Below are 23530 nucleotides of genomic sequence, written 5' to 3' on the forward strand. Positions count from 1 at the left end.
TGTGGTTTAGACCACATCAGTAGAAGATCTTACCTCAAGGCCAGAGTTATGCTGCTAACATTAGAGTTTTAGGTGTAATTTCAACCATTAATTTTTCTGAAAAACTGTCAAAGTGTGTAGTCTTTATGCATTTCCTGGTATAGTTTTCCATCTTGTTTAATTCTGGGTCATACAAGCTTAGAAATCAGTTGCATCATTTCTTGGTTGTCTGTACCTGCTAAGTCAAGAGCAACTGCTCACTTTAGTATCTGGAAGATGTTTCTTCTCCTATCCAAAAGGCTTCTTCAGTTCTGACTGACTGGTGGGATGAGACACACACACACTGACATACACACACACTCACATGCAAAATAATTGTTTTTGCTGCTGTCTGGTAAAACCTGAGTCAGCATAATCAGTCGGTCGGGAAATGATCCTGTGTAAATCAAGAATGTAACTAGATTGTAGACCAACCATACACCCCTGTGTCGCATGTGAGTTATGACATTAGCATACGCAGACCATGTGTATCATTCAATTTGAGGAGGACATTACACACACACATACACACACACACACGCACGCAGCAGGCCTTCAGACAGTTTTATATCATCATTTGTTCAGTGATTTTTTTTTATTTTGTGATAAATATGGTTTTTAGAGCACTGCCTTGTTTGTCAGCTTGGCTCTAAAGCGTTCGATCATTCCTCCTGAGCAACATTAACAATATTACCATGTACTATACTGAGAGAGGAAGACTACGGTCCATTTCACGCTAACTATTCCTTTAAAATTGTTTCAGCAGTTGCGTAACACAACCAAATATTGGTAACCAAACAGACATATTTCCCACAAAATGAAAACAGCAAGAGCCATTCCTATTTACAAAAATGGAGTCAGGCACTTTTTTTCAAACTACAGACCAGTTTCTCTCCTTCCTCACTTCTTGAAAATTTTAGAAAACCTTTTTGTTTAAAGACTCGATCATTTCATAGAAAAACACAACTTATTGAGTAACCATCTATATGGTTTTAGATCTGAATGATCCACTGCACTGACAGTACTGATAGAACTGATATCCACAGCAATAGAAAATAAGGAAAATACTGTAGGGCAGTGGTTCTCAACCTTTTTTGGGTCAGCACCCCCCTATCCGTTATCCAGATCCCTTGGATTTTTCTCATCCTCCCACAGTCAGACTGTAGCCACTAGTCACCAGTGGAGGCGGTATGGTTCAAAGTTTATCTTTATCTTATCCATAAACATATCACATATCACAGAAATACAACAGACTTCATTAATGTCACCTCAGCACTCTTTATTTCCTTGTTGGAATAAAAGCCACACATCAGATTTTATGATCCAACTGATAAACATTTATACTTCTTGTTAATATTTGACTTTATTTCCAGATTATTCGTTCCAAAGTTCAGAGCTACTGTTCTGTTATCAGATTTCCTTAAAGTTCACTTCAGGTGACAGATGAATACAGAGAGTTGAGACTGTTTGTGAATCGACAGACCTTAAAAACTTCCTGCTGTGAGATTCATGTTTGTTGTTCTTCTGGTTGGTTTCCCGATTGAAGCTGCTGATTAATTTCACCTTCACTCATCAGCTCGATTTAGATTATTTTCAGCATCTAAATTTAATGTAACCAACAGTTTTCATCATGTTTGTGTCGGCGGTTGTTAAAATAATCTGATAACAGTAGAGATGCTTATCAGACACCGGTATCACTAGTTACAGTGATGTGTTATGTTGCTTTGTTGACTGCATCGGTGGAATGAATGCAACGCCAGAGGAAAGAAATAAGAATATTTATCAATACTCTTATCAGTTCTTTTTCATTATTAAAGAATTGAGGGGTTTGAATTAGCCTATTATTTAAAAAAAGAATAAATTCAGAACAAGATTAGAATAGATTTATATTTTAAATATGACAAAATATTGTTTCTACAGCAGCAACAGTAATGCTTCCATCAGCAAAGTCACTATAGAAAATAAATAATATCTCACCAGAAACAAATCAAAAAATTCTGTAAAATAAATAATATTCCTGACATTAAAATACTGAGTGTAGTTTAGAGAGAATGAAGAACACAGACATTAGTCAGTATCTTCATCCTGCCCTCCTCCTCCTCCTCCTTCTGCTGCTTCTCTGGGAAGAGGGGCTGTTTCAGCCACTAGCTAAGTTTACAGGAATTTAACAAATTTTAATACACAAACACCGACAAATAAAGCAGAGGAGACCAGACATAGTTTTTCCATGTGTCTACAGAGGAGGCGTTCAGGTACAATATTGAGCGTAGGTCACCCACATTTTGGAAGCGTCCAGAGGCCAATACACAAACTTGTATGTAGTCAGGTGCATAAACTTGAGGAAAATAGACTTGACTTTTAATATTTGGGTATCAAAAAATCAATAATCAAGTACAAATCATGATAGATAATGTTGAAATAGAAAGAGTTTATGAAGATAACATTTCGGGAGTTGTTATAGACCACAAACTGTGCTGGAAACCAAATCACATAAAGACAAAAATGTTGAAGTCTATTGCAATATTCCACAAAACAAAATACAACTAGTGTGTGGAGGTTTGGGAAACACGTACAAAACAATCACAAATCCAAAAATTGTAAGCAGAGGTGATTATCAACCAATACTATTTATAAACTCACATGCTCGCAAATGTAAAGAGTTGGTGGACTTTAAAACTGCACAATTAATGTCAAAAATAAGATGTTTCCAGACTGTTCCCTGCAGTTGTTTCACATGAGAGTGAGTCAGTGTGAACTAAGAAGAATTTGCATGTTTACTAAAACCAAAATATTTATCAGTCATAGAGTTCACATTGTTTGTGGAAAAGTTTTGATAAGGAACTTAATATATTAAAAAAATTAAAAATAAGATGATTAATGAATATAAAACTGAGGTCTGATGAACACTAATGTGTATATGAATATTGTTTGAGACTTTTGGGTATATATAATATACATACATAAAACATATATACATATAAATAGTCTTTCTCTTATTTTCCCTCTTCTTTCTTTCATTTTCAGTGTATAAATCTAAAGGGATCTGTACAAAATAATGAATATAATGCGGGTAGGTGTAATAAACTTGCTTCAAACTTGCTTGCGGCTGGTTTCAACTATCTGCTCAGCGCTAGCAGACATACAGGAGCTGGAATCAAAAGCAAGATCATGTGGAGAAGCCAGCGTACGCAATCACGGAGGCTTGATTACATAATAACACACAGATGCAGGTACCTAAGAAGCAAAGATGAGATGATGGGGAGGCAGAACCACAGCAGAGCCAGGAGGAGCTCATAGTTTGAGTTTCTGTCTCTCCAGGACTTATTATAAGCTTGTTTGTGTGTGTCGGTAAAGGCAAGTTTGACCCTTGCTTGTATGTGTGTATGACCATGTAATCAAGCCGTGGCTGACCCTGTCATCTGTGCATTCATTTGTCTCATGTGTTGTTATTGGCCTAATGAGTGAGTATGATAAATGATCTCAGCCCCCCCCCTTGGGAGCAGGGTTACAGAGATATGTTGTTGGGAATATATCTGGAATGTGAATGTTTCTACATGTATGTGTGTGTGTGTGTGTGTGAACTTGATCTGGCTGTGTGGGAATATATATTCCAAGATTGTGATAATCAAATTATAAACCATAATTACTGTACAACTCCTATGGGATGTCTTTTAATCTGTGTTCTCACAGACACACACACTAGGGATGCACGATATTGGATTTTTTGCCGATATCTGATACGCTGATATTTCCCAACTTGTTGATACGATGACGTGCAGATATTATCGTTCATCCCTAACACACACACACACATACACACACAGGATCTCACTAAAACCAGGCTTTTCTGGTGAAAAAGAAAAAACTCAAGTAACAGCGAGCGTCGTTTGGGATAATTAAAATGAAACAGTGTCCACTCGCAGCTCCTCTTCACAGCTTACATACAGTATGTCTGTCATTTTTTGAAGAGTGATTTTCCTCTCTAAACATCTCCTATTGTTTCATTTGAACATTTGTGAGTTGGCAGAAAATCCAATACCTATTTCACAAGAAAAGCAAAGATTAGAGAAATGTGTTTTTCCTCCGTCCTATCCCACTACGCATCTCCTGACCCCTCCGATTTCTCTTGTGACCCATTCGTGGGACCTTGAACCCCAGTTTAGCAACCACTGCTCTCGCCAGTCCAATATTCTAATATAAACCAATGTCTGCTTTGTTTTTTATCTCCATGTAATGTTCTTGAGAGCTTTTTCTGGCATGCTGTTTTCTCTTCTGTTCTGTTTTGGATTTGTTTGCAATAACTCGAAGAAGAACCGGTTATACCTGGTTGCCAGATTTCGGTGCCCTCAGGGACCACGGAGCATACAAGGGGTTATACTTTTTTTTTTTTTGTATCACAGCTGTACAGAGGAGCTGTTTTTTGGTGGTCAGAATTGTCAAGCGTTGCCCCAGCACCACAACATGGTGCAATTCTATACGTAAAATGTTGAATGTGTGTCTTTTGCCCCGCTGATCTCTATATTAATCAGTTTCTTTCTTGTAAATCTGCACCAAAACAATGTCCTTCTTATCGTGAGAGATTGATGAAGGCAATAAAGTCTTTATCTTGAACATGAAAGTCTCGGACTAATAGTCTGTATCAGTCTCTCTTCTTTTTATCTTTCAATTGTGTCGTATACTTTCCGGTAAATCAGAGCAGTTTATAATAAAAACAGGAATGCAGTCTGCGTGCTCTATCTGCAGTGGAAAAAATGAGCCGATATTAAGCAGATCTGAAGATGACATTAACTGAATTTCTACTTAAATGGTTTAAAGCTTTTATGTGTTCAATATTCCCCTGATCTAACTTTCCCCGTCAGTAAATTAGACAGGAAGAAAAGTGATATCCGTTCCTTTCTTTTGTGGGAAAATCTGAATTGTCACTGTGGTCGTCTGGAAGCCAGTGAGCGACTCATGACGAATGCATGAGTGTGTGAATGTGAGAGTAAACTTAGGCTACGTTTTATATTAATATGTTTTATTTATCAGCTCCAGGTCACTGCTAATATTTGGCCAGCTGCTATACAGTATATGTTGATCACACACTGTGTTACCATGGGAACCACTCAATTTTCTGTCTCTCAGCCATAGAGAAAAAAAAAAAAGGAATAAAATCAAGAAGAGCATTGAGACATCTCTACGGCATGAGTTTTTATGAGTCCTAACAGGCAGGTTTGTTTTGATTATAGTTTCTTAGGAAGCGGATTACAGATGAGTGCTGAGGAAAACAACAACATACAAACTTAAGAGTACTTGCCCTGTGTCATCTTGTACTGGAAGGCTGCACTACAAAAATGAATAATTAAGTTTCAAAGAAATGTTTTTGAGAAAATTACTGCCAAAATCACTTTTGCTGAAGCATAAAACATGTTAAGAAGAAGGAAGAAGAAGTTTTAAACTGTTTAAAATCCATACTGGATTTTATATCAAGGCTCGTAGATCCATAAATCCAATCAAAATCTCATAATAAGTGAAAACGTTTGTAATAACCAGTTTCATTTGTTTCATTTGAACATATAAAAAGAAGCAGATGTTTGCTGCACATAGTGGTCCGACCGACCACAGCGTCCCTCTACAGTCAGCCAATAGGGGAAGCCAACAACATCATGAAGTCATCCCATGTCATACGTAGCATACGCAAAACCGACCGTGGTCACAAATATCGTTACACTTTTGTATCTGTTTGAGCGATAAAGAACCTGTGCTCTCAAAATATCAGTTTTTAGAATAGTGTGTAGACCCTAACAATGTGCAGACTAGGGCTGCAACTACTGATTATTTTCATTATTGATAAGTCGTTTGGTCTATAAAATGTCAAAAAATGGTGAAAAATGTTGATCATGTCACCCAAAGCCCAAGATGCAACCTAAAATATCTTCCTCATATCTATTTACATTTAATAAGCTGGAACCAGAGAATTTGTTTTTTTCTTAAAAAAAATGGTGATCTAATTTCCTGTCAATCAGCTTGCAACTCTAGTGAAGACTTCATTTCTGCTTTTCCTGTACCCATGACTCATGAAGATGTGTGGAAATATCAGAGAGTGCAGATGATTATATAAAGCGATACTGCTTTCATCACTTCAGTGGAAGGATCTCATACTTTTAATTTGAGATTTTTAAAAAAAACCTTTTAAATTCTACTAAATAGACTCCATTCCCCTAACACTGACAGTTTGGAGATTGTATCTCACTAGAAAATATTTGTGATTAAGGGTGACTGCAGTTAAAGGTCTGACTGCAGAGGCGGTTGCTTCAAGTCTTTCTTCTGTTTTAGATGCTAATGCAACAATACATTTCTACTTACTTTTTCAAAATAAAGAAGAGACTACAGATGACTCATATTGAGACTCATACACACACCCACAAAGACATGCAATTACGCACAACTCAGACTGAGAAACACACACTAATGGATGTTTTACTTCTGACTTTCAGACAGTGATTTACTGGTTTAAGGAAGAAATCTCTGTATAAGTGTGTGTGTGTGTGCGTGCGTGTGTGTACATCTTAATAAATGTATCGATGTCCTGAATGAAAAAAGGCTGGAGGATGGAGTTATGAAATCAATGTGGTCATTTGGGCCGCTTGTTTGCACGGGTTTATATAGATGTGAGAAATACAGTGTGTTTGTGTGTTTATGTGTGTGTGTGTGTGTTTGTGTTTGTGTGTGAGTGAGAGAGAGACATTAAAGAGGCTTTTATTGGGTTTGTTACACAATTCTGGGAAGAGAGACACAATAGCCGGCCATAGAAGAGCAGATGTCAGGAAATTTGGTGTTTTTATATGAGTGTGATGAGAAAGAGAGAGAAATATGGCAGACTGTAACACGGCTCTGAACAAATCCCCTCTCACTTTTCCAGGATTTGATGCATTTTTCTTCTCGCTGTATTTCAAACAAAAAAAAAAACATGGCTCGCCAGTTCAGGAGCGATTGCCAACTGGGAACAGCATGTAAAAGGCGCACTGTTTCTTTTGTAGAAAATGCGATATTTAATCACACTCGAAGATAAAACAGTTCTGACTTTCTTCGCTTCTTGACCGACAGATCCATGGGGTATAGCGATTGTATCTACAGTATATGAAGGCATGAAATAGTGAAACAGGTAAAAGCTCGTCTGTGTTTCCTCTCGTTGACCGCAATACAAAGAAATTTTCTCCCACCTCCAGATCCTGGCAGCCTACAATACAACACCTTTTAGCACCTATTGAAATGGTTAACAAAAGCTCTGTGTGTGTGTGTGTGTTGATACAGATTTTCGACATGTAAACAAAGGCATTGTGTGTCAGTAACACAAGGAGGAAGATAAAATCTGGCTGACAGCTTCTCTCTGTAAACTCACAGAGATTTTCTGCCAAAGCTGCAGCCAAATACAGAATGTTTGAGTCTTGGTTTTCCCTCTTCTGGCTGTCTTAACAAGGAAAATTTAGGATCCATGTACAGTATTATAAGCCTGTCAGATGTCATCAGTCATGTCAGGGCACAAAACCAGCCACAAGGGCACAAATTTAGCCTCAACTTCAACTCTAGAGGAATGTGCGAGCTGTTTTATTTGATTAGGAGATCCCAGCTGATTGAGTTTTGAGGTAATTGAGAGTTCAGAGCTGTGAGTTAGGCAGCACAAATGCATGTCTCAAGGCAGGCATTGTCACATCCCTACAGGGACCTAGTGGTATGATTTTAAAAGTTTTTCTTTATAATTTTTTGACCTTATAAAAAAAGTCAGTTGTCTAAGATCATTAGATTTGTATGCATCAGTATCTTTTCAGTCACCCTTGACTATGTCCCACTTGGGCATTTTTTACGTATTGACCCTTTTCATTAAATTACAGTTAATATCTAAAACATCTGCATGAAAACTGTTTGCACAGCTTCTTTCAGTGTTTGCACAGTGGAATAAAATGGATTTGTCTTTCATATGACTAAATCAGTGACATATTCATATAAACAAAATCCTGTTGTACTTGATCTTTCTAATAGATAATGTGTGTTTCCATTTATTACTTCATATGTAAAGATATAAAGATATGTTGCAGCCAGAGACCGCACAGATTTCTCCATGAGTTCTTTCCCACAGTCATTCAGTTATTGGCTGCCAATCCAAAACCCAATTGGACTGGCTAACTAAGACTGTGTGTGTGTGTGTGTGTGTGTGTGTGTGTGTGTGTGTGTGTGTGTGTGTGTGTGTGTGTGTGTGTGTGTGTGTGTGTGTGTGTGTGCCTGCACATTTTGCATTTCACCTGGGACTGTCTGTCTCTAGCTATTTTGGGGCCTTGCGTCTTCCCTTAAACCACCAATTTTTAGTGTATGAGACTAGGCAAACAGGAAGCTGTCATTACTTTGCCATGACAAAGCATCAAGGGAGAGGTCAACACAGGACATGCAGTCTAAGCACGCACGCATGCATGCATTTATGTGTGCGTGTGTGTGTGTGTATATCACAGAAGCCACTGCAGGGCCAATACTCAGTAGTAACGAAGGGATTTAAAGATGTGTGTGTGTGTGTGTGTGTGTGTGTGTGTGTGTGTGTGTGTTTGTGGAAGGGGGAGGGGGGCGGGGGGAGCATGACGTGATCCTGTCAGGGAGTGAAGTGTGTGGGAAGATATTTACTACTTGAAGTTCCTTTCACTTCTCCTGCTATCTCCACTGTAAAGGCTACTGTTTCCCTGCAATAATCCCTCCACTGTTCAGTCACGGGTTCATATTGCACACATACAGATAGATTCATAGACAGTCTTTATGTATTATTGAATGAAGTATTTAGCTGGTGAACTTTTAGCTTTTAGCAACTAAAGAGACTTGTTTTTCTCAGATGTTGGTGGAGACCAAACCAGAGCTAAAAGGAGAGTGAATATTGGACTTACATTCTTCAGGCGGCCAGAAACAAGACTCCAAATGAAGTTTCAGGTAAATGTGGATAAAGAAAACACATCAAGTCTCCTGCTTAAAGTCACCTTTCACCTTTTCAACATTTAATCAGGTTTACAATCATTTCCTAACCTTAACCAAGTGCCTAAACATAACTATAGAAATGCGAATCTTGCTTTAGTTTGTACAAGTGGACATTTTATTAAACCTGCAGAACTTTTACATATAAATGAACATCTGTTGCATTCAAGCTCTTGCCAAACGAGTTCACACAAATCTGAGTTTTTAAATCTCATGTCGGGCTCAATATTCCTGCGTTGGCCGTTTGGCCGTTAATTGTGCAGCTCTTCTAGACTTTCCACATGTTATAGGACCGATTGGATCAAATTCTGATGGTGAAATGAGTCATTTTGCAGGGGTAATGTGACATTCAAAACAATTAATCCACTGTTTTACAGCCGCAACAGTAGGTTATAGCCAGTGGTGTACTGGCCATCGGGCATACTGGGACAAATCCCAGTGGGCCGTCAAAAAATACGTTTCTGGGCCGGTGGACCGTCAAAACATATCCGTTTTTACCGGCCCTCTCTGTGTGCCTGTCATTCAGGGAGCTGCCGCATACCTGTGTCAGGCTTCATTCAGACCAAATCAAGCGTTATGGCGCACCCCTGCAGGATTGAGCGGAGGTGTGTGTGTGGGCGTGAAACAATCAGAAAGTAACATTTTATTGATCTGGTTCACCGGCTTTCTCGTTACCACCACTCCCTCTCTTCACTCACTCTTTAGCTCACTCGACCACAGCTGCTCTCTTTCTCACTCTCAGCTCTCTCTCTCTCTGTCTCTCTCTCCCTCTCTCTTTTTCTCTTTTTTAAAACAAGTCAGGAGGCCGACAGAAAGGTCTAAGTTTACTTTTAACATGATCAAACAAAGAGAAATGTCCTCCCCTCTTCCTAGAAACATCTCAGGCAATCACAGCTGAGCGCCCCCCTTTACTCTCACTGCCAGAGGGGGGAGACAAAAGTACCACACGCCAGCTTTAAAAGAGCAGATATTGTCAGAAATGAAATAAAAAATGAAGAACATTTACCCATTATGTTATTAAAATGTAATGCTGGTAGCATTACTGTACGTCACTCCCTAAACCCATTTACTATTGCAAATTAGCAGTATATAAACCTACTTTCTAGGAGACAGGGTTGCATACTCTTTACTGAACCCACACTATGAGAAGCTTTCAGAACAGAACCCTGAATGATGGATGATCGACTTTTATTGCAGTTCCTTCGGGCTCCTTCTTTCATCTCATGTCTTCTTTATTGTTCTTTTGTAAATGACCACATCATGAAAGGACTGGTTTGGTTTCAAGATTGTTTTTATTGTATAAATCAGGTTTGAAGAAATGGAAAAAGGTGAGCTGAACTCAGCTGCTATAAATCTTAATGATAAAGTTAAAGTGGGAAATGTAAACCTTTTAAATTCTCCAAACATGGACGTCTTTTCCCTTCAGGAACAGACGTCTAATTTCACATGGCCACCAGGCACTACCGAGCTGTTGTTGCAGCTTCAGGGTCAAACAGAGGTGAAGTGTTTACAGAGTCCAGCCCGCAACCTTTGGTTTCAGTTTTGATCCTGTGTGAGAAGTCTAAAAGTCAAGCAATTCACCCTACAGTACGAGGAGAGCTGAACAGAGTTAGAATTGGACAACAGTGATGTATCTAACAAAAAAATGATCAAAGTGATCTATATTTGTTCTCCTAATGGTTTTTCATGTTTATTTCTCCACGCTTGATGCTGATCCTTTGGCTGCAATAATAGTATCCGGAGGATGACAGATGAAGAGTTTTCTAACTTTAGCGTGGATTAAAAAGCACATGTTTTTATTGGAAACTAATTGCAAAGGAGGGGGAGGGGGGGAGATTCACAAAGAGGAAGAGCAGAGGTCAGCATTCCTGCTGCTCCTTAGGGGCTCAGAAACACACTGCAGACAGAACAGAAGTATCATGAGGCAGTAGAAAGCACAGGGTGTCCCACTCAAAACAACAACCAGTCAACTCTGCAAGAGGTCAGTTTACTGCTCACAATCATTCACGCCGCTCAGTTTTGTGAGCTGGAGTAATAATACATGGTTTATAAAACGTACCAACCAGTTATATGCTCTTAAAGATGTGGGCCAACATATTTCTCGAATGACAAACACAAAGAGAACAAAGTTGTTATGAAAAATAAGTGTTTTTTATACAAATGTGGATTACTATTCAGTGGATTTTAAATGAAGTCAAAGCAGGTTTGATTGTAGTTGAGGATTTGTGATGCAAAATTCAGGATAGTGTTGAGGCTGAGGTAGAATTCACCCACGTATCCTGTATCAGTGGTATTCATGACAACAGGCACATGTGTTGTGCTCTCTACAGTGACAGTTGAATTGAACAGTTTCATTAGCAATAAAAGCACACATATTTGAGTTGAATGCTGGTGGAAATAGGCCTCTCCAAACAGATGACAGCCATGTGTGTCATTGAGTCTCAGCCTCGACTTAATAGCTCAACATCCTTCCAGTGTAAGAAGGTCGCTCCGTAGTGGTCAGAGGTATGTGGATTTCACTTTCCTTTTTTCCCCCCGTCACGAACTGGCTCAGCGTCAGTGACAAAGGAATAAAACTTTTAAAAAATTAGATTTATTGTTAACGTAATATAAAATATAATAATGTTATTCAGCTAAATCAGTCATGAATGCAGTGTATGGATGGGTGAAGTACGTGATGCCTGCAAGCAAAACAAAACAAAACCAAAGTCTAACCCATCTGGCTGGTGGAGGCCTGCAAGGAAGAGAGAGAAAGAGGTTAACAAGAAGACAACTAAATAGGCTGGAGGCCTAACCTACCCAGGTGCAGGTAGTTCCTTGACGTCCTCTCCAACCCCGCCCACTGGTTCCTGAGCCAAGAAGCCAAAGCAACCTCTTAAGCAAAAAGGCAGAGAGAGAGAGACGACACACCCCCTAAAGTTGAAGTTTATTGTAGTAGCAGCTGATAACAGCACAGCTCTGTTAGTTTGGTTTTGATCATTTGCATATCAAAAGACATCTAATCGTCTGTTAAAAGTCGACTAGATTTCTAAAAAGTTTTTCAACATGTATCAGATTCTACAGGATCTGTTGGACATAATTCTTGGCAAAAGTTAGCTGTAAAAAAAAAAAAAAAAGGGAAATCAAAGCGAGCTGCCTCTGCAGTAATGGCAAACTGTTTATTTCTGGCATTCCAGATAAGTCTGTAACTACCAAAAAGGCTGTAAGGACCTGGGCCAGATGTATAAGTGATGTGTTAGCACAAAAACTGTACATACTCCATTTCCCACATGTAAAAGAATGCACATTGAGAATGTTGGCAACTCACACAAGACCAGGTGCACATACTGTTTGGCTGGACGGCAACAGCGGGACCAGTACTGAGTCGCTGAGTGATGAACTTACACCATTGGTTAGCCAGCCCCTCCCCTTTCAAATATGTAGGGGAACCTACGGCGGTTGTGAAAGGCCCTCTCTAGAGCCAGTGTTTGGTTTGTCCATTTGGGTTACTGTAGAAACATGGCGGTGCAACATGGTGGCATCCGTGGAAGAGGACCCGCTTCCTGTGTAGTAAAGGGCTCATTCTAAGGTAATGAAAACACAACGATTCTTATTTTCAAGTGATTATATACTAATTAAAACATACTTATGAATATTATATCCTGATAAGTCTGTTCTGCTAGATGCCACTAAATTCTACACACTGCACCTTTAAAGCACCCCAAATAACAATGACAAAACATTTAATACAGAGTGAGTGAGTCTTAGAAAAATGAGACATGTGCAGATAGAAACGCCAACCCCCCCCCCAGTTGCGAAGCACTTTGTAAAGTTTAAATAATGGTGCTATAGACAAATAGACAAAATTATTGATTATCTTTCTGACATTTGTTACTGATGCCTGAGATATAATGATTTGGGAGCCATAAATATTCATAACCATGTGTAATAATGGTTGTGTGTAATGACAGCTGCTCTGGCATGATTAGATGTACGATATTGCGCCACTTCTTTACTGTTCTTTTTATTGGCAGATCTGAAGAGTAGGTGAGCAGGCAGAAGTATTGAATACAGTAGATTTGGCATATTTTTCATGGGCACAACCCACATACTCAGCTCTGCTGCTCATCCCACAAATGCATATTTCTACAAATGTGGCACCATTTAAAAGGGAAATAAACAGGCTGTCCAATGGTATAAGATTTATTGCCAAGAAGCATTGTTACAACAAAGAAATTATCTACCAAACACAAATTTCCTTACTTTTTGTGCCATGTTTAGATACAGGGGGTGGCTCATTTTACCCACTGATGCATCTGCCCAGATGTTTCTCATGTAGCGGGAGTACTCTACTACACCGTTGAAGAATACAGATTAACATCATTAGTCTCTGACATCTGGCTTTCATCAAAATCTTTGATCACCATCCAAAATAAGTTATATAAGGAAAGATGATTTATTGTTCCAAATAAAAGTCGTTTGCAATAATTACATGACTAGCTTCAGGACAAATTTTTGAGGTCAGAGCTTTCATCACTTACAGTCTGACTGTTATCTTTAAAGCAGATTGCGTATTGTGAGAGAACATCGTCCACCACATTCACACCTCAGTGACGTGAGAGTGAGATGAGAGTGTGTCTTATGAGAATTAACCAATGAGTCTATTCCAAAGGAGTGACAAAGTTAATTCTGAATCCACTGGAAATGTTGTCACAGGGTTGCAGAGTTTTACTAGATACCCTTTATCAGGCCTTAACTTCCCTTTAAAGGAAGTAAGGAAGATCTCAGGGGAAAGAAAAGGCAAATTTTCAGATGCATGAATAATGACTCAAATAGAAATGACATAAGCAACAGTTTCTCTGTTCTTCAATTACAGTACATCTGCAGGCAATGTGACGTCCATGTGTTCGGTGGAAATACAAACTGTAATAGAAAATAATGAATATAAAGTGGGGATATTTCTTATCTTTAGAAAGCATTTACTGTTATTGACCATGGCTTGCTACTTTAAAGACATAGACAGATATTGGTGTTAAAAGGGTTGCACACTCCTGGTGAAGTAGATAATAATTCAGAATTATTGAATGATATTTGTGGGGTTCCTCAAGGCTAAGTGTTAGGCCTATTATTGTTTATTTTATACATAAATGATATATTTGCAGATGCTACTAATGTATTTTATTGTGGTAACAATTTGGAACAATTCTTTGACACTGAAAAATGATTTGATACTTCAACAAACTATCTCTGAATTTAAGCAAGATTCAATTCATCATCTTTATTAATTGATACATGATCAATTTACAAAGCAAACTAATGATTAGTGGTTTTGGAATAGAAACAGTGGGAGTCATAAAAGATAATAAATTATGGTGGAAACCACATACAAATTATATCAAGGCCTGTTATTAACAATTACAGTTTAAACTTCTTAAATCAAGTTTCATTATACACTTTATTAAGTTCACTTATACTTTACTGAATGGACGTATGAGGAAATACACATAAACAAAGACAAATTCAATTTTTATACTTAAGAGAACCATACAGGATTGTAAACTACTGATGAAGAACCAACAAATCCACGGGTTATTAAATAAAAGGCTCTAAAAATGGTAGACTTTAAAAGAGAACAAATCATGTATTAGGCCAAAAGCAAATTACTACCTGACAGTTGTTTAAAATGAGATAATATGATTTGAAATCATTGTATTTCTGTTGAAAAGGAGCAAGTGTGAAAAGCATTTGGATAAAAGTCTTTGTAGGTTCTTTGGCTCTTCCAGTTGTCTGCTGCTTATTATAAATTATGTTAGTTTTTTTTGAAAAATGTTCTGTTTTTACCCAACATGCCAGGCCATGCTATAGAGTAAACACCAGAAAACCACAAACATCAGCAACGTTTCTCTTCACTACAGTGCCAGATGAAAATTGAACTCGAGCTCGGGCGTTTGTGTCAGCTGTGATGGAATGCCGGCATATATCGATGGCGCCAAGGCCGACGCAAAAAAAAACCCAGACCTAACACCTTCCCTTCATGGGAGCGATATCCTCTGTGGAGCTTACAAGTTACACTTTCAGCCTTGAATAATACTTTCATAGCTGTTCATGTTTTTCCCCCCGAACAAAAACATGACACCCAACATGGGAATTGTCCAAGTGGTTGAATTTGATTTATTAATGAGGGCATCTTCTATCATTACAATACAGCATTACTGTAATGCGCCCAATGCAGACACACATACACGCACCTCAGCATTCGTCAGCATTTAATAACATCTACTGCCATTAAGAGGTTTTTGCTGGATCAATATGGAGAAATGTGCTGCATATTCTGTTGAAAGCAGCATTTTTAATATCGTTATAATGCTTTTAGGCACAAAATTGGTCATTACAGTGTGCTCTGCGTGTGTGTATGTGGGTGTTGAGGTAACGGTCAGCTTTACTTAGATTTTCCCTATATGAGCCTACAGTAAAGAAAAACATCCTCCTCTTTGTGCCTCTCTGTCTCCACATGTACCACCTGGTAAACATCCTCCTCTGTCTCTGTTCCTCAGGAATGTCCTACACCGTTTATGTTCTTGATTAGAGAGAAAACGTGTGTGTGTGTGTGTGTGTGCCTGCCATCCATGATAAGCCTGGACAGCTCTTTCTTGTCTAAACCGCGCATGTGTGTGTGTGTGTGTGTGTGTGTGTGTGTGGTAAGCAGTGTGTTTAATGACGTCAGAGCTCTGATCTCTCTTTTTTTTGTCTACATTCCTGTTCTACCTTGCACACACATACACACACACACACACACTACTGATACTCTTTTGTGTTTCAGCATGTTGTGTGTGTGTGTGTGGTGCTAAATGTTGTTATGTCACCTGACAGTTTAACAGTGTATTGGAACTTGCCCTGTTGTCTCTCGCTGTCACCAGTCGACTTGACCACTTCCTATTTGCTGAGCAAGACGTTTTTAGCATCTTAACTTCATGTCAATACATTTCCTCTTTATTTCTGTCACATTACTGCAATGACAGGGCTTTCACAGCTGTAGCAATATTTTCCTTTTTTTCCCTCCCTTCCTCTACCACCACCACTGACGCTGCTAAATGTTTTGGTTTGGTGGTGTGAAGTTCTTCTTTTTACTCTTTGCTTACAGTTTTGTGACTGAAACTTGCCTACGCATATGTATTTCTCTTGTATGTGGATGACGTTTCGGCCCTCGGGCCTTCTTCAAGATCAACAATCATAGTAGGACACGTGTATGTTATATACGTCACACCCCCGTAGCACAGCTGATGGTGATTTGATAATCATGTGTTATTATAAGGGTGAGAAAAACAATCAAAAGGCAGATCAAAACTTTTAACCAACAGTGACAGGAACTACAGTCGATCAATCCTCTTCAAATAAAGTAACAAAAACCATCATGTTTCATATCACATAATAATAATGAATAGAAGCACATTACAGAAAACACTTCAAGTCATTATCTATATTTAATCCATGAGTAGTGCTCCCGCCTGAAAAGTAAAACATTCAAGTAACCTCCGCTGGGAGAGAGCGATACTTTCTCACTACCAATAAATCTCAGAGAGGAAACAGGATGATTACATTCAATAAAATGTGCTGTTTCTGGATAAGTCATGTTTTTGCATCGAATAGTACTTCTGTGTTCAGCAATACGAGATTTCAGTGCTCTGTTTGTCTTTCCAACATATGACTTACCACAAAGGCAAGCGATAAGATAAATGACTTAATGACTGACTCGCTGTGGTTGTTGTAGTCAGTGTAACTATACTTACTGCTGTAACAGTTTTAATGTCACGCTAAGTCGGTCATTTATCTTATTTAACAATTAACATCTTTGGGGATCGGTGATTAAAAATGGAAATCCTGTAGAAGTGCTGTGTCCTTGACTGAGTACTGACCCATCCACTGGGAAGGCTAGTTCATTGACCTATAAATATGTCACTGAAATGGGTCATTAGTTAAGGTGAGAGGTTAAGCTGCAAATTACACATACGAAGCATCAAGTAGGTTATTTCTGTCATGTATAAGACCCACCGGGGCGCAGGCTGTGGGTGGTGGGGGCGCTAGATCAATATAAGTGAACGACGCAAAGCCCCTATAAAGTCCGTAACATCCCATAGCTCTGCATACTCACAGCAGTGCACTGTAGTATAGGCCTTTAGCACTCAGTATCACTGTCAGCTGTGTCTTATCGGAGCCACAAACTGTAAACGGAACAAAACAGGTCATGTGTTACACAGCAGCAAATCATGGATTCAGTTTGGCTTTAAATAGCTCCCTCGCATTGACTGCACAGGTCACCTACATGCATTAAACATGCGATTGATTTATAAATGGTGAATGATGAATGGGAGGTGTGAGGCAAGAAGTAGAAGATATCACGATAGTCACTGTGTGATTCAAGAATAATCTGGGAATAAAGATCTGTAAACTGGATAAAAGGTGTGTGTGTGTGTGTGTGATATTGATCGAGCAAGAGGGTAACCGACCTCTACAAGCATCCCATTTGGGCTTTCGCTTCTTCACCGTGTCCTTCAGAAAGGGTGCAAACACACACACACACACACACACACACAGTAGACTCGATGGAGTGGTTGTAGTAAACTGGAGCAGATAAATCACTTGAATGTGACAGTTGTGAGGTAATCTCGAACACACTCATCCACACACGCTCACACACATACACAGTTAGGGTTTCCTGTATGAATAATATCTCATTTTGACCTGGTTTGATGTATGGATGCTTTATATGGTGCACAAACGTGAAAATGGATGGGATCATAACAGAGAGAAGAAACTCAGTAACAGCATCATTTGTATCAGAGGGGAAAATGTGAGTCCTGTGAAATCATCTGTGTTTTTCTCTGCTGATGTTGTTCTGCTGTTAAGTGTTTCTGTCAGAGGTGTGGTTCAGTTTTCTCTCTAGAAAAAGGAAGTAGAGCGACTTTTCTTATTATACACTTTCAGCACAAAGAAGAATAATGTAGCAATTTCTGAAAGGGTATGCCCTTGAAAACCTTTTGGATTTTCTGAACTTTGTGTTTGATGTGAGTTTTTTTTCACTGTATGAAACTGCCATTACTAGCAGCTTGAATAGGTATGCACTTAGTAATTTCTGCCTGTTGGAACTTGTTTGCATAATTATGAAATGGTGTCTTCTTTTTGGCTACAATTCACCTCCATGTCTCTGTTGCACTTTGTCTGACTTAAGAGTTGATTAGACACAGCAGCAATGATAGAGGAACAAGTTAAAGCAAAGACACAGCAAGTTCAGTTTAGTCTTTTCAAATTATGATGAAAGTGGTTGTGGAAAGTGTGAGTGATTTGATTCTAAGTGAGACCCACTTGGGGCGCACAGAGCGCTATGCCTGGAATCACCCTATTTACCGTATAGTGCACTTTTATTAGAGAGTACGAATCCTGACTAAGTGTGAAATATGCTCTATATAGTGCCCTCACAAATTCCCGCAAGTGAAAGTAGAAAAAAAAAGTATACTCCTTCCTGCTAACACTCCCACAATACAATGTGTTGCATTTTATACGTGTTAAAATTGCAAGGGTGCAACGCATCACCTGTCGTCGCTGACAAAATGATGATGATGGTGATGAAGTATCTGAAATCTCAATTTACTGCTCACTATAGAGAAAACCACTAACTGTGAACATGTGAGTGACATCACACACAATTCTGGATTATTTTCTTGATTAAAAGATGAATCATTTTGTGTATAAAATGTCATGGAAAATTGTGAAAAATGCTTATTTTTTATAACTGATTAGTCATTAAAGTAAGTCATTTTTCCAGCAAAGATGACAAATATTAGTTCCAGGTTCTCAATTTCAAGTTTCTGCTTTTCACTGTTTGATATCACTGTAAAGTCAGTATCTTTAGGTTTTGGACTGTTGGCCAGATAAAACAACATCTGAAGACATCACCTTGAGCTTTAGGATTTGTGACACTTTCCACTATTTCAGACATTTTATTGACCAAATGATTAGTCGATATACCGTATATAATAATTGGCAGATTAATCACTAATACACACTTTCCTAAAACACAATTTGATGATATCAGATTGCTGGTTTTGTGCAACAAACAGCATCAAATCCTCATGAATAAGGAGTTTAAACTAGCATTTTTGTCTTGAAAATTTACTGTAACAATTAAGCAATTATCCAACTAATACTGATTATTTGTCAGTCTGTCAGTCTGCTTATACTACCGCTACTATTTACTGCACTGCTGCCACCAGAACTGTTGTACTAATACTACTTTTGCTAAGACTATTATCTGTGCCAGTACATCTGCTGCTACCACAGAGTTCATGCCACTTCTGTGGAAGAGTAGAGCGCACTTGTGCTTTCATTCTGCTCATGTGAAATTATATGTCTTGTATTTTTCTGCTGTTGACAATTTCACATGTGGTTTCTCACCCTCTTTACGGAAACCACAACTCTACTTGCTTACACACTTTGTTGTGTGACTTAACACATCAACAGTATGTTTGTCTGTAAAGCTTGTCCCTTACTTCCTCTTCAGTGATCTGCCCTACCCTCTGTATGCTTCACTTCTCTCCAAACTGCAAAAATAGACTCTGTAATGAACCCTCATCTTCTCTGATCTTTAAAGAATGCCAGCAGGTAGCAGGTAATTGACCCTGCAGCTGCAACTATTCTACTTGATTAGTTCGACTAATTTACCATGCAAGTCTTCTGAAGACCACTAGATGTTGTCACCAAAAGAAACATCTCTGACTGCACTTTGGTTTATTTAAAAAAAAAAAAAGCTCCACATGAAAGAAAGCAGTTAGATGCCAACAGGAATAATGAACCTGTTGGAAATGACTCATTGAGTTGAAATAACCACATTGCAGGTAGCAGGACAACAGAATGAGTTTTAAACATTCAGGTTTCCATGTTTCAGGAAGCGCTGCCGTAACTCACTAAGAATCACAGACAGCAAGGGAGCGCAGAGACAGGCAGAAAAGGAGTGATAAGGAGAGGTCTATCAATATTTATGGATGGCAAGAGGTCAGGGGGAGAGGATGTTTGTCATGGAAAGCGATCAGAGGAAGGTAGAGGTGCATTATGTATGAGGGGGAGAGCAGAGGAAGAGGGGAGGCAGAGGAAATAGTGGGAAGGGAGTGGGTAAACAGAGATAAATGGAGATATGGCGATATGTCAATATTTATGAATAGTTAAAAGAAAAAGCGATAGCCTATTTTTCGCTGGCGTACACGCTACTTTAGTTTGAGCTCCTCCATCATTAATCTTTTTATTTGTTTTTATTTGTGCTGCAGGACCACCAGCTGTATTTTTATCGTTTAAACTATGTCCTGCACACACACACACACACACACGCACAAAATACACACTTTATCTCAAAGCCAACTGAAACAGAGGGGTTTATTAGCAATCACCAGGCTGACATGACGGATAAGACTAAGAAAGAGTGTAAACTCTGTAAATCAATCTCTCTCTGGTCTCCCCTTTTACTCAACAGGAAATATGAAAATGTAATAATGTACTGTATATAATTAGACAACAGAGCCTATTAGGCTGATACCACGCGTGCATCATTATTTACTCATCAAATGAGTCTGGTACGTTGATCTATTTGTATTTAAATGAGTCTGAATTCAGCCGTTGTCAGTCACTTTTTCTTTTGTTAGTGCGTCATAATTAACAAGAACATCGGACATCAATATGTTTAGTGCAAATTTCTATACTGTAACATCAGGGAGAGTGAACATGATGTTTAACGTAATCAACTCAGGGATTATTTTTGTTGTACTCACCTCATTTATAGTCAGCATGCATGCCCTTATTAAAAGACAATAAGACTTAACAGATTGTCATTTTAACAGTAATTTTCACCAATAATGTGCTCAACTTTGACATGTTATCACCTGATATATGCTTAGACATCCAGCAGCCACGGAGCAGCATGAGCTTTCATTTGGAATCATGTTTGTGTTCAGTATATTCACTCTCCTTTTTTGTCTGCCATTTATCGTCGGGCAGGTTTCACGTAGGTAGCGGATTTATCAGAACTTCTTTGTAGAAACAGCTGCCCGCTGCAGGTGGGAATGCTGAGGACGAGAGCAGCGAGAGGGAATCAAAACTGAAGTCGCAGGGTGTAAAACCAAAACAACCAGCTGCAAGATGCTAAAACACACCGTAAAGCTGAGAGGAAGTGAATAGTCTGTTGATAATTCTCTGCGGGAGAGAAATAGTTACCTGTGAGGAAGGATTACGTGAATGAGACCTGATGGATGCAGTATGACATATTGACAAACAAAATCGTACCCTTACATTTATCAAACTGTCCTAGTTACCTAAACCAATTAGCGATTTAAGCTGCTGACATATAATCTTTTGACTGATACATTATTGCCCTTTTGAGGAGCATAATCTCCACATAATTCATGTCCACAAAATCAGATTTGTTTGAAGGAGTCTAAAATCATTTGGTGTGCTGTTTTGTGTCTCTTGTGTAAGATTTAGTGGAACAGCACCTGGTGGAGTCTCTGCTTTTAGGGAGAAATTTGATGAAGTTGAGAAATTCTAACTGAACTGCCTGAGGTCACAAGAAGACATATTAGTGGGTTTATGGTGGATTTTCCCTTTAGACTTGAGCCTCACAGGGCTCATCGACCTTCACTTTATTGATCCTCAGGAAGCCTCCGCCAGAATGCTTTCTGTTCTATAGCATTGTCTCATAACAACAATATGACAAAGAGCACTTCAGTATATGACTTACAGCAAGATCAACCAAACTGCACGATCAATGAAGATGTTCCTCCTACAATGAGATTTCAAAAGATTCCCGAATAGAGACAGAGTGCAATGAAGTCCCGCCCACGCCGGAGGGGAAAACAATTCATCGCTCTCCATTGACTTTGTATTGAGTGAAGGTGCCACTTCTGTCTGCTAGCAAAAAACAGAAAAATACCTTTGGTTGCATATCATGGCGCTGATTGTTTTCCCCCACCGTTGGCCGTGGTTTTCAGTAGGAGTATGACGCGGTCTGTCTCTATGAAGGGAATTTTGGCTAAAAATTCCACCTCACTATGGAATATATCATCAGAAAAAATGTCTTACCACTGATTGTAGCAACAGCAAAGAGGCTGACAAAAATAAATAAAAAAAATAAGTTGTATGGAAGCCCATTTCTGCCAAGCAAAAAAATGGGTGAACAGTTATACATGATAAAAATAAAAATACAAAATGCTATACAAAGTCAAAAAATTCAACTTATAAGTCAATGTTAGAAGAAAATTATAAGATGGTAAATCAGAATTGATTTACTATTTCATAATTTATGATTTACTAAATAATGTTAGTAAGTCAAAATTTCAAATTACCATGAGTATTTTTTTTTGTATTTTTACTATCCCTAACTTCTCATGTTTTTTTCTTTTCTTGGCAGATAAGGGCTTCCATAAAATGATGACTTTATTAGGACAAAGTCTAAGGAAAAGACGTTGCAGTGCTGGACACAGTGTTTGATTGACAGATGATTTCTGGGAAATGCGGTGCAAAAACATCACAGCAATGTAAACCAGTGTAGATGGAGCCAGAATTAATATGTTTGTGATATTTAAACCAGACTCTGGTTACTCCATCATGTCCTGACGCATGATGCCAGGAAATAGCTTCACGCACACACAAACACACAAACACACACACACACACACACACACACACACGGTGCATTGCAGTTACAAGAAGGCACAGCAGCTGACGGCTGAGAAGCTCCTGTCTCATCCAATCAGAGAACATTTTAGCATGCAATAAGAAATCACCTTGAAAACAGACTGAGTCTGTTGTTCTGGTTTAGCAGTAAAGGCTTACAACGTGGCTCTGTTTCCGGCCCGGGTGAATAGAGCGTGGGAATACTGAGCCAGTCACATTTCATGCATTTAATGATGTACTACTATCAGAGCAATAATCTAAGATTCCCAGCTCTCTGTGGTTCTCTTCAAATAATTTGTGGATTTCCACTGAAACCAGATATTGTTTTCTTTTTGTAGTGAGGACATTATATCCTTTGAATAAACAGTGCACATAAATTCATGGCAGCCACTAAAATTCATTCCAGCGGGGATACATTAAGTTAGGCTAATTAAATCAGTGTCATCCTGAAAAGACTAATTTTGAAGACTATATTTTAGTATCATCTAACAGAGACATTGTGAAATCTCTCACCTTTTAACATTGTTAAAAAGTTAAAGATTTCTAGGCTGCAATTGTTCTATTGTGCGTACTCTAAATAAAGAAATGGTTTGACATTGGGGAAATAGGCTTATTTGTTTTCTTGCTGAGAGTTAGGTGAGAAGATAGATACCACTCATGTCTGTACGTTAACTATGGAGCTAGAGCCAGGTGATAATTAGCTTAGCTTAGCTTAGCTTAGCTTAGTATCCAGAGGTTTGTTTAATTAGTAGCCAATTAGAAATATAAAAAGACAAGTTGAGGTTTTACGCTGACTCATGTGGACGAAAGTCACTGCTCCAATACAAAAACT

At 38.7% G+C, this 23530-nt stretch overlaps 1 long non-coding RNA gene across 4 annotated transcripts in view; it reads left to right on the forward strand.

The window, feature by feature from the left end:
• Positions 1-23530, forward strand: part of LOC121892164 — a 54407-nt gene that overhangs the window by 2611 nt on the left and 28266 nt on the right. For all 4 annotated transcript variants that reach the window (XR_006094310.1, XR_006094312.1, XR_006094311.1 and 1 more), the window contains exon 2: positions 8870-8964. This is a non-coding gene — a long non-coding RNA (uncharacterized LOC121892164). The remainder of the gene's footprint in view (positions 1-8869; positions 8965-23530) is intronic.

Source organism: Thunnus maccoyii, chromosome 24, assembly GCF_910596095.1.
Source record: "Thunnus maccoyii chromosome 24, fThuMac1.1, whole genome shotgun sequence".
NCBI lineage: Eukaryota > Metazoa > Chordata > Actinopteri > Scombriformes > Scombridae > Thunnus > Thunnus maccoyii.